Source organism: Condylostylus longicornis, unplaced genomic scaffold, assembly GCF_029603195.1.
Source record: "Condylostylus longicornis isolate FDR11 unplaced genomic scaffold, ASM2960319v2 ptg000004l, whole genome shotgun sequence".
In the NCBI taxonomy this organism is placed as follows: Eukaryota; Metazoa; Arthropoda; class Insecta; order Diptera; family Dolichopodidae; genus Condylostylus; species Condylostylus longicornis.
Window position 1 is genome coordinate 11,513,750 of NW_026577973.1, and position 10,369 is coordinate 11,524,118.

A 10,369-nucleotide genomic window follows, 5' to 3' on the forward strand; every position below is an offset into this window, starting at 1 on the left:
TTCATTAAATTGGTTAATATTTAATTTGATAGTTTCTTTTTTTTAATCAAAAATAGATTTATTTCACATTTAATATAAAAGTGTAATTTTCATTTGTTTTTAAAAAAAAATTTGTTAAAAGTGCAGGTCGATGCAACTAATACTTCCTTATATTATATTTTATAGGTTAAATATATCAAAACTATAATATTGTTAGAGTTAAATATTAGTAAGAAAGTAATCATCATCAAATAAAAAATACATGTGCATTCAAAAAGAAAATGCTAGAAATCTATGTAAATTGGAAATTGAAATAATTATTACGTATATTATTTGTAAACATATACGAAAGTTATATTAATAATCAAATAATTGTGCTGAAATAACTGAAAAAAGATATTTTTTGCAGCAGCTAGAGTATTTTTATTCATAATGATTTTTGTTTCGGTTTGATAAATTACAAAATTAAAAAAATTTTAATGATTGCAATAAAGAGACAAGTGAATTGACTTAAATTTTGATATTTTACTCGATTAATTTCAAAATTCTACGGAAGTTTCTAAAAGTGAACTAAACCAAAATAAAATTTTTCGATTTCTGATCTAAAATGAAGTTAAACTTTAGAATAAAAAGTTGTCTGTTTTTCTATTTACAATAAAATTTTAATTTGTAGGCAATGTATTAAAAATCTGAAATTAATTATTGGTTAATAAAGCTATTATTTTCATATCCCTTTTGTGTATTCTAAAAAAAATTCAGTTTGGGACCATATCGATTTTAGATCTTGAAAAGTAACGCGTCTCTTTACTAACTCTTTTTAGTTATTTCAGTATTATTATTGTTGTACGAAAGTTAATTCATCATAAAAAATATGAAATAATCATAAATAAATATTACCAACACAAAAAGTGACAAATCATAAGTTCTTTTTTTAAATAATTAAGAAGAAACATAATAATTATTATAATCATTTATTGTAATTGCTAAAAAGTAAATTTAACTAAGCGCAAATCAATAATTAATATAAGTACTAGCAGAAAAAAAACAGGAAAATCTAGTTATCTATACAATAAAAAAAAATTAAAATGAAATAAAAAAGAATCACTAAAACTTTTGAAAATTATCTTGCTAATAGTTTTAATAGCATTATAGCATGAATTTTTAAAATTTGAAATTTGACTAAGTATAATTTTAACATCCGTACCGCATTTAAAATATTGATATGAATTCTTATCAGTTTTCGAAAAGAATATTAAACAAAACATACTTTTTTTTTAATAAATTGATAATTTTTATTATTACTGCATTAATAAATATTTTATGTAAAAATGCATCTTTAATATTTATATGAAAAGCTATGATGTTTATAACAAAATTAATACTTATTAAAAAAAAAAATCTCAGAAAAATTTAAAAATATTTACGAAAAATTTTAGTTTTTACTGAGTTTTTATACATTTAACATAAATTTTTTTATTTTTTTGCTTATATTCATTTTTTTTATATACAATAATTAAGAAAAAGTAACTGACTTTAAAATGTTCGAATAATAGATATATAAAATAATCTTTTACAAATAAAAATTGGCCTAATTAATTTGTAAGCTATTCTTGCAGAATTATATTTTGTTAAATGCTGCTAATAATTTTTATACATATTATGAGTATTATTTGTAAAAAACAAAATTTTAAAATGTTAACAATTTACTTTTGTTTGTTAAGAGCTAGAATTGCACAATTTTGCTCAAAATTATATATTTTTTCAAAAGAAAAAATTGAAAGATATAAACCAATTACTTGATAAATGCTGTGAATATTAGTTTAAAATATTAAAATTTTTTTTTTGAAATGATAACAACCATAGTTTTATTTTCAGTTAAACTGGAATATGTCATGTTAATGAATTAGCATTTAAAATCGCTACTTGTATCTTATCAATATAAATAAAAAAATTAGTTCCTTTAATGATTTTGTTCAAATATTTTTGTTACTTTAGCCATCGTAATATATGTAAATATTTCTTAAGTAATTATTTTTTTTTAGATTATCCAATAATAAAATGTAGGTTCCTTGAAAGTTGAAATATTTTTAAAATTGATTTATTTTTAATTATAGTAGTATGTAAAACTTAAATTTTATAATTGAATTTAAATTTCATTCTAATTTTTATTGTTGGATTAGATTAATCCATTTTGAACAAAAAACAAAAAACTTATGTAATTGAACAAATATAAAAATGTAGTTTTTTGAATTACGATAGTCCAAAAATTACGAGTAACAAAAATCGTATAATGTTTAAAACGGTTTCTCAACTCTAAAATAATTGGAATTTCACTCAAAATAACTTAATGTACATTCTTTAAGTAACTAGAATGCAAAAAATAAAAATAATATGCTATTAAATTGTTCACTTGATAGTTATAATAGTAATAAAATTATTATTAAATACTTTTTTCTACAATGTTACAATATTAATAGTTAAAACTTGAAAAACTCAATTCAAATTATTTTACTTTATTAAATAAATACACATATGTTTAATAATTTAAACTAAAAGTGACAAATTAACGATAATTATAATTCGCTATTTAGATAATACAAAGATTATATTATAAAAAAGGATGATATTTCCGAAAATACTTTTTGCATTTCGTTCAAAAACCTTTTGAATTTCCTAAAGTACAAAATATAATTATACCGCGAATAATTAAATTGCATAGTACAATCAGCATCTTACTCTTTACTTAAATCATCTTTTTTTACTTAATGTGAAATATTTGAAATGGAATATTTATATTCATAAAATACTATTTTAATTTGTGTATTTTTATAAATTGAACTTATTGGGAAAATTATTTTCCAATTTTCTCTTTAACTTAAACAAAAATTCTAATTTCAAATGCAAAAAGTAGATATAAATAAATTCATCCCAAGTATAAAATATATAAAAATGTTATTGTAATGCAAAAAAATTAAAGAAAAAAAATTAAAGAAAAAAAAAATTTTAAAGATTTTTTTAAGTGTCCACAAGATGGAAACAATTTATTTAAATTATTAAAATCAATTGAAAGAATTTGTTTACTAAAATTCTAAGCAGTCTCTTAAAAATTAGAATTAAACTAGTATTTAAATTAATAAATTTTCCGATTGCCTCCTGTACAGCTTTAATATCCAAATTTTATAAGACAAAAAATACAAAAAAAAAACTCTAAGATTTTGCAAGTTTAATGAAAAAATTTAATAAAATAGCTACTCCTCATAATTTTTCTCTTTGATTTTTTTTTCAAATAATCTTAATTCTTTTTTTTTTCATTTTATATTTACATTTTTATTCAAACATATTTAATCTTGCTATATAAATAACTAGAAAATGAAAAAAAAACTTTAAAATAATTAAAAATAATAAATTTAAGAAATTTATCATTAAACGCATTTTACTTTTAGTAAAACAAGTAAATTCTAAATATTTATAACTTAAACAGTTATTACGTAGAATAAATATTTAAAATATGATATTAAAATTATTATATTTACGTAAAATATTGAAAAAAATAATTATATTAATTTAAATATTTTTTATTTGGTTATTTTTCATGGTAAAAATATTTTTTTCTTGTTTGTTTTTAAATTAAATAAGTATGTTTAAAAAAAAAATTCGATTTAAAAAATGGGGATGAACAAGTAATAAAATTATATAATTAAAAAATAACGCCTTGTAGTTTATATTTCAATTCCTTATAAAGCGTTATGTTGTTAAATGTTTTAATATTTCTAATATTTGAAATTCTTTTGCTTTGACAATATGGTTTTATAATTTTTTTAATACAAATAAAATAATTGCTTTCTTGGTTTTTTTATCTAATTTTTTTGTGAATTCTGAAAATAGGATCTTGATTACATAACAAAATTCATCAAACAAAAGGTTTGCAAAATTGTTTGTGTTTACAATTAAACAGCAATTCTAAAATATTAGTTAAAATTCTTGTTAACCCGTGAATATAAAAAACAATATGTTGAGTTGCAGGTTTATCGCTTTGCTAATTTAAAGAAACTTATTAAAAAAAAAAATAATTATATTGTAGCATCCTTCTTTGGTATTAAATTTATTTAATATTAAATTAGAACTTTAATAATAGATAAAAGATAAGTTATAGAGCTATAGAAAAAAAAATTGGCTCTTTAAATATATTTATCGGTAATATATTAGAATTCAACGTATTAAGTTCTAAACAATGAAAACAATATTCTATCCAAATAAAGTTTTACATTGCCATATAAAATTGCACTCGTTCATAAAAATTTTTAAAGTAAAATTCACAATGAAATTTCAGTCAACACAAAGTTTAGATTATTAGATTTAGCATTATATGTCTAAGGGATATTATTAGCTTAACGTTGATTAAAAAACCGATTGATGTTACATTCCCGCTTTAATAAGAGCTGGATGCAATTTATAGCGTGACATAAATGGGTGCCTAACTAAAAAAATTATATTTGAGTGTTAATATAAAAGTAGGGGAAAGATATCGGAAGAAACTTTTTTCTATTCAAATAAAATATTTATCAAATATTCTATTCAAATAAATATTTTTGAACTTTAAAAATTTGATGCTTATCCGAATTTTCATGAAAGAGAGAAATAATTTTCTTTCTGTTCTGTAGATTATGTGAGTTTTTTAAATGAATTAGAAATGGATTGTAAATATTAATGAAAGAATAAATAGACTGGCTAAACATACAATTAATTAATAAATTAACGTAAATAATTAAATTTTTGTGACAACATGAACATTAAATTAAACTTTTCATGCATTCATTTTGCCAATATCACATTAAAGTATATTTAGATAGAAAGTATATCTAAGTATAATTAGATACAAGTACAATTTAGATACAAAAATTCGGATTTTATTCTTTAAATAGGTAAGTAATAAATTTTAAAAAATAAAAATATTATTTAAAATTATAAAAAACTTTTGAATTCTTTTACTAACCACTAGAGGACATTAAATATACTTATTTGAATAAATTAAATTTTTTCAATTATCTGTAAATTAAATTTAATTAAAACAATAATCTAAAGTGGTTTTTATATATTATTCACGTTTATGTAATATCAAGGTCTATAAAATTAGAGGAATTTTTGTATTGTGAAATTGAAAATTTAAAGGATAATCTGTTATAAAAAATTGTCAAGTTTGGAGCATAAATAAATGCAGCATATGTGAACAATTAAATTTAAGCGTGGAATAGGAAAAATTTGTAAGTTGTTGTTAAGTCAAAAGGTATTTAAAGATTCAAGTCTGTGAACTTACTTCAAGCCTGACTTACAGCCCTTCTTATGTTTTTTATTATCTATATTTCATAACTGCACGTAAACGATTTTTATAACTTTAAATACACCTATACTCCATGAAGATTTTCAATTATTACCGAACGTTCTAAAATATTGGAACAAATTTATTTTGTTAAAAATTAATTTATAATGTTATGTAACGTATTGTGACTCAGTCCAACTTGGGTATTATATTGTTGCAGAATTTAAATACGTGCATTTGTATAATACTTACAAATTATTGTAAAAAAATAGATGTATTTGTAAAATTTATAATTTCTATTTAGTATACCAGTCGAGTCATAGATGACAAATTACTGTCTTCTCAAGAATCCTGAAATGGTACAAATCGATTTAGAAATTATTTTTGTACCAATAGTAAGTATGTTGATAATTTTAAATATAAATATTTTAAATATTATATTGTGAATCGCGTATATTTTCTGGGGAAATATTTTATTAAATTCACAGACGTTGGTACGTATTATCATAGATAAAAAAATATTGTGTTTATTTGTGCAATACTATTCTATTTTAGTTATTTTAATTTAAAAGTTCAAAACGGAGTCGGGTGTGGGCTCGGGCGTATACGGTGTCCGCCCGGACACGCGTGTATATGCAACCCTTGACCCGTATTGCACAGTGTTCCAGGCCGAAATACATGCAATAGAAATCTGTCTGAGAATCAATTTGGAAAGGGGGTATAGAAACCGCACCATCTATGTGTTCTCAGACAGCAGGGCTGCACTGCTGGCGCTCTGTTCAGCTCAGGTTACATCCAAGCTGGTCTGGAGCTGCCTTGCTGCACTTATGGAATTGGCATCGGAAAACAGAGTGATGCTCATTTGGGTGCCGGGCCATAGTGGCCATGCGGGCAACGAAGTTGCCGATGAGTTGGCGCGGAGGGGATCTGGGGCTGCCTTTGTGCAGCCGCTGCCTTTCTGTGGTCTGCCTTCTTCCGCCGTGGGGGCCAGGCTTGCCTGCCTACTCGCGGCGGAATGCAGTCGTCACTGGCGGGACACGAAAGGGTGCCGTCATGCGAAAGTGTTTGTTCCGGCGTGCTCCGGCGGATTCGCTGCGGAGTTGCTGGGGATGAGCAGGAGCCGGGTTCGCACTATTGCTAATTTCTTCACGGGGCACTGCCCGGTGAAATACCACCTGCATAGGCTGGGGAAGTCGGGCTCCCCCCTGTGCAGATTTTGTGGGGGTGGCGATGAGACCGCCGTGCACATTCTCTGCGACTGTCCGGCACTGGCTGTTCGGCGCCGCAATTGTCTTGGACATGGGTCCCTAAGTGTTCGGGAACTATTGTCCAACTCCCTTAGGGATATCTCCGGCTTTGTGATTGGGACGGGGATATTATAGGCGGGAGAGTGGGGTGGCTACAATAAGTCAAAAATGGCTGCGGTGGCTTGGGGGGATGCTCCTGTCCCACTCGGTTCCCTTAGAATCTACAGTCTACAATCTACAAGTAAAGTGCACCATATGACATGATTTTTAAAAATTTAAAAACATAAATTAATATAGCAAAATTTCAATTTAACTTTTTAATAGATTTTGAAATTAATTTTATTCTAAAAATTTCAATATACAAATATATATATTTTAGAATTCGCGTATCAGTAATGTAAAAGAGTATAGGACATAAAAAATATTATACAACGCTCTATATCTCCCTCAAGTGAAAAACAATTTCATTAATTTTCTTATACGCGCATCTGTAATTAAAAATTTATGAAAAAATAAATTTACATTATAATGTACTTACAGTTATACCAGTTTATACAAAAATTTCATATAACACAATTACATATTTTACATGGGAAACAAATTATATACACGCACGTACAAAAAACGGCGCCTATAAGAATTAAGGAAAAATATTTATACTAGTTGAATTGCATTTTATGCACAAATTTTTATTTACAAATATTCGCATATATTTGTGTAACTAACACTGTATACACACTCTATAACAATTTAACGGTTAAAATTAAAAATTAAATATTTATATATAATGTATATATATAAATATATACAATATTATGTCCTTTATATTGTAAGTATACAAAGAAAGAACTACACCAAACGAGTATAGGCCGACTGAATTTGAATACCTATATATTTTATTGGATATTAAAGTATTCGGAATGTTAGATCACGATTGTCGAGTTAAAATTACAGTCAACATAAATATTCAAAATAATAATAACTATTATTATATTATATATACATATTATACTTACATATACATATACATTTATATAAAACTGACTTATAGACAATATCAATAAAATTAGTTTGAATTTAATTAAAAATAAAAGAGATTTATGAGCAAAATAATGTAATTTCAGTTGAAAATAAAACGCAGTAAAAATAATGGTAAAAAATAAAAAAAAAAAATAAAAGTAGTATAAAAAGAGAAATTGTTAAAAAAACATAAAAATTGAATTCACGGAAATTGCAATTTAATATATGTGTGAATAAGTTAAAAAATGGTCTATAAAGTTTAAAAATGTTATTTAAAGCCATCTTATTGTATGAAATGAATTTAAATATCTTACGTGGAAAAGAGTCTGTTTTTTATTAAATTTTCTAATTTTATATGTTGAGAATACAATTACTTGGCAGATCTTTTCAGCAGAGAGCTTCTGAAAGTTTATATAAACATTCATACCTATATATATACATTCCGTTGAAGATTCTTTGAGATTTTAGTTCAATTCAAGTAATCTTCTCTTTGTGGCAACAAAACCATTAATTTCAAATTTAAATTAATGAATTATATTCATAATTCCGAATAATTAATAAATTATTTACTAAATAAAGTAATTTTTAGTTGATCAATTATTTATTTTCAAAATTTTTCATATACTTAGCTATTACTCAATAATTTATAAGTTATTTTACTTATTTTAAAATATATATAGCACAATATTAAAAAAGCCAGGAGTAAATATTTATTTCAAAATTACAAGCTCTGAAGCTTACATAATTAATACTAACTTGTGGAACAAATTCGATTGAAGTAATATTCTTATTGCATATATTTAGGGGAAGTATTTAAGTGATAATTTTCAAAAAAGCTATACTTGCAACAAAATTTAATTTTGTTGCTATTAAATGTATTTAATACGTAAGGTTATAATTTTAAGTAAGAATGCGATAACTACATCATTTTTACTTTTTAATAAATTCCATGCAGCTTATACAGTGTTGAATGAACAAGAACTAAAAAGCGTTAAGGGGTAAAATGACTCGAATGGGAGTTGGTGGGAAAAAGATTATTTTTTATTAAAAGAAAATATTAACATATATTGATATCTATAATATTTAAAATTAGAGACTAAGTTTCCGAGTACGGGAAAAGAAGCTACTAAAATTGATGAAAGCACACTTTAAGGTAACGGTTTGCTTGAATAGTTAATTAAGGACACAATATAGTACAGACATATAGATAAAGAAAGTGAAATCAATAATAACATTTTTTCTCAAAATTTTTGAATTATTCTAGACATTTCAAATATTTTAGTAGCCTCAAAGATGCAGGAGTGCTATGCAACAGAAATTGGTTTTAATAGCCTTGTTAAAGATTTTAAAAATTTAATTGGAAATATTCGGTGATTTGGAGTTTTATAAGAAAATAACTAAATTTATTACAACTTAATTTAATCAAAATTTTCTCCACTATAGCAAGAACCATAATTTAATTTCAACTATGTACTCGTATTAAACATTTCATATATAACGTATAAAGTGATTTTTCAAAAAGAAATTGAGACTTTTTCTGAAAGCGAAATAAAAAAAATAAAAAAACAAAAATTATTTTCAGTAGCTACAGAATAAAAATGCATTATGAAACAAAAGAAACATTAATCGATTTAATAACAAATATATAACATATATATATATGTATATAACAAATTAAAAGCAATCTGTGAAGGGTGGGAGACTATAGAGTAAAAGACTGAGATCTATTTCAATTTTTCTTTCAATTTGCTTTTTCTCTTATCAATTTCTAAAATCTTTGTATTTATTTTCTGTCCTCACTTTAAATTTATAAACCAGGATAGTTTTCAAGTTCCGTTTCGGAAATTTATAATGAAATAAAAAGTCAGACAATGTAAAAAGGATGTTAAAATTATTTAAGCACCTAAAGAAAAGGGTTACCAGTGAAAGTAGTTCCTATACAATAATAGGAATCGATATAAATATTATTATTTAAGATATTAGGATATTTAAGATTGAATTTTAAAATTTTTTAAAATTTTAACTTTTTTGAATATTTTTAAAATTTTATTGCTCTTAAATAATATTAATACTCTGAAATTTTTAGTAACAATTAACAAAAATTGTAAAAAAAAAAAATTTATCAAAAATGAATAAATCAAATCACAGCTTCTAAACCTTTACTATTACTGCGTTTAATAAAAATTTAACATACTTTTTATATTTTTGAACGTTAAGGAAATTTAATGTTCATTGAACTTAAGGAAATTGTCAATGCTAAAGAAATTATAAAGTTCAGCTTATCAATATAAAGAACAGGCACGCTTGAAAATTTAGAAAATTAGATTGCGATATTAATGGGACAAGTTAACAAAACTGTTTTCACCATCTTGTATTACACATTTCAAACTTTCACTCTTCCATATAGATTTAATAAAATTTACGAATAGCATTTAAAAATTATTCAGTTTAGTGTAGTGTTCGCCAAATTACATTTTTCGCTGTGTTTGTAATAAAAATTTCTGATATACAATAATATTATAAACGAATTATATAAATCAGATATTATTTTTATAAAACTGTACTCTGTTCAAGGCAAATCTTAAATAAATATTTGTATATGCACAAGTTTATCCAATTGTTACTAAACAGTGCCATGCTACTATTGTAAACTGAATAAGTACTCGTATTTTGTATACGTTTTCAATTTTTCTTTTTTTTTTTAAATTATTTCACATTTAAACTATTAAATTTTTACCAGGTTTGTATATTTATATTGCATTGTGTTAATATAAATTTGTATATACATATTTGCAAATAGAAGCCT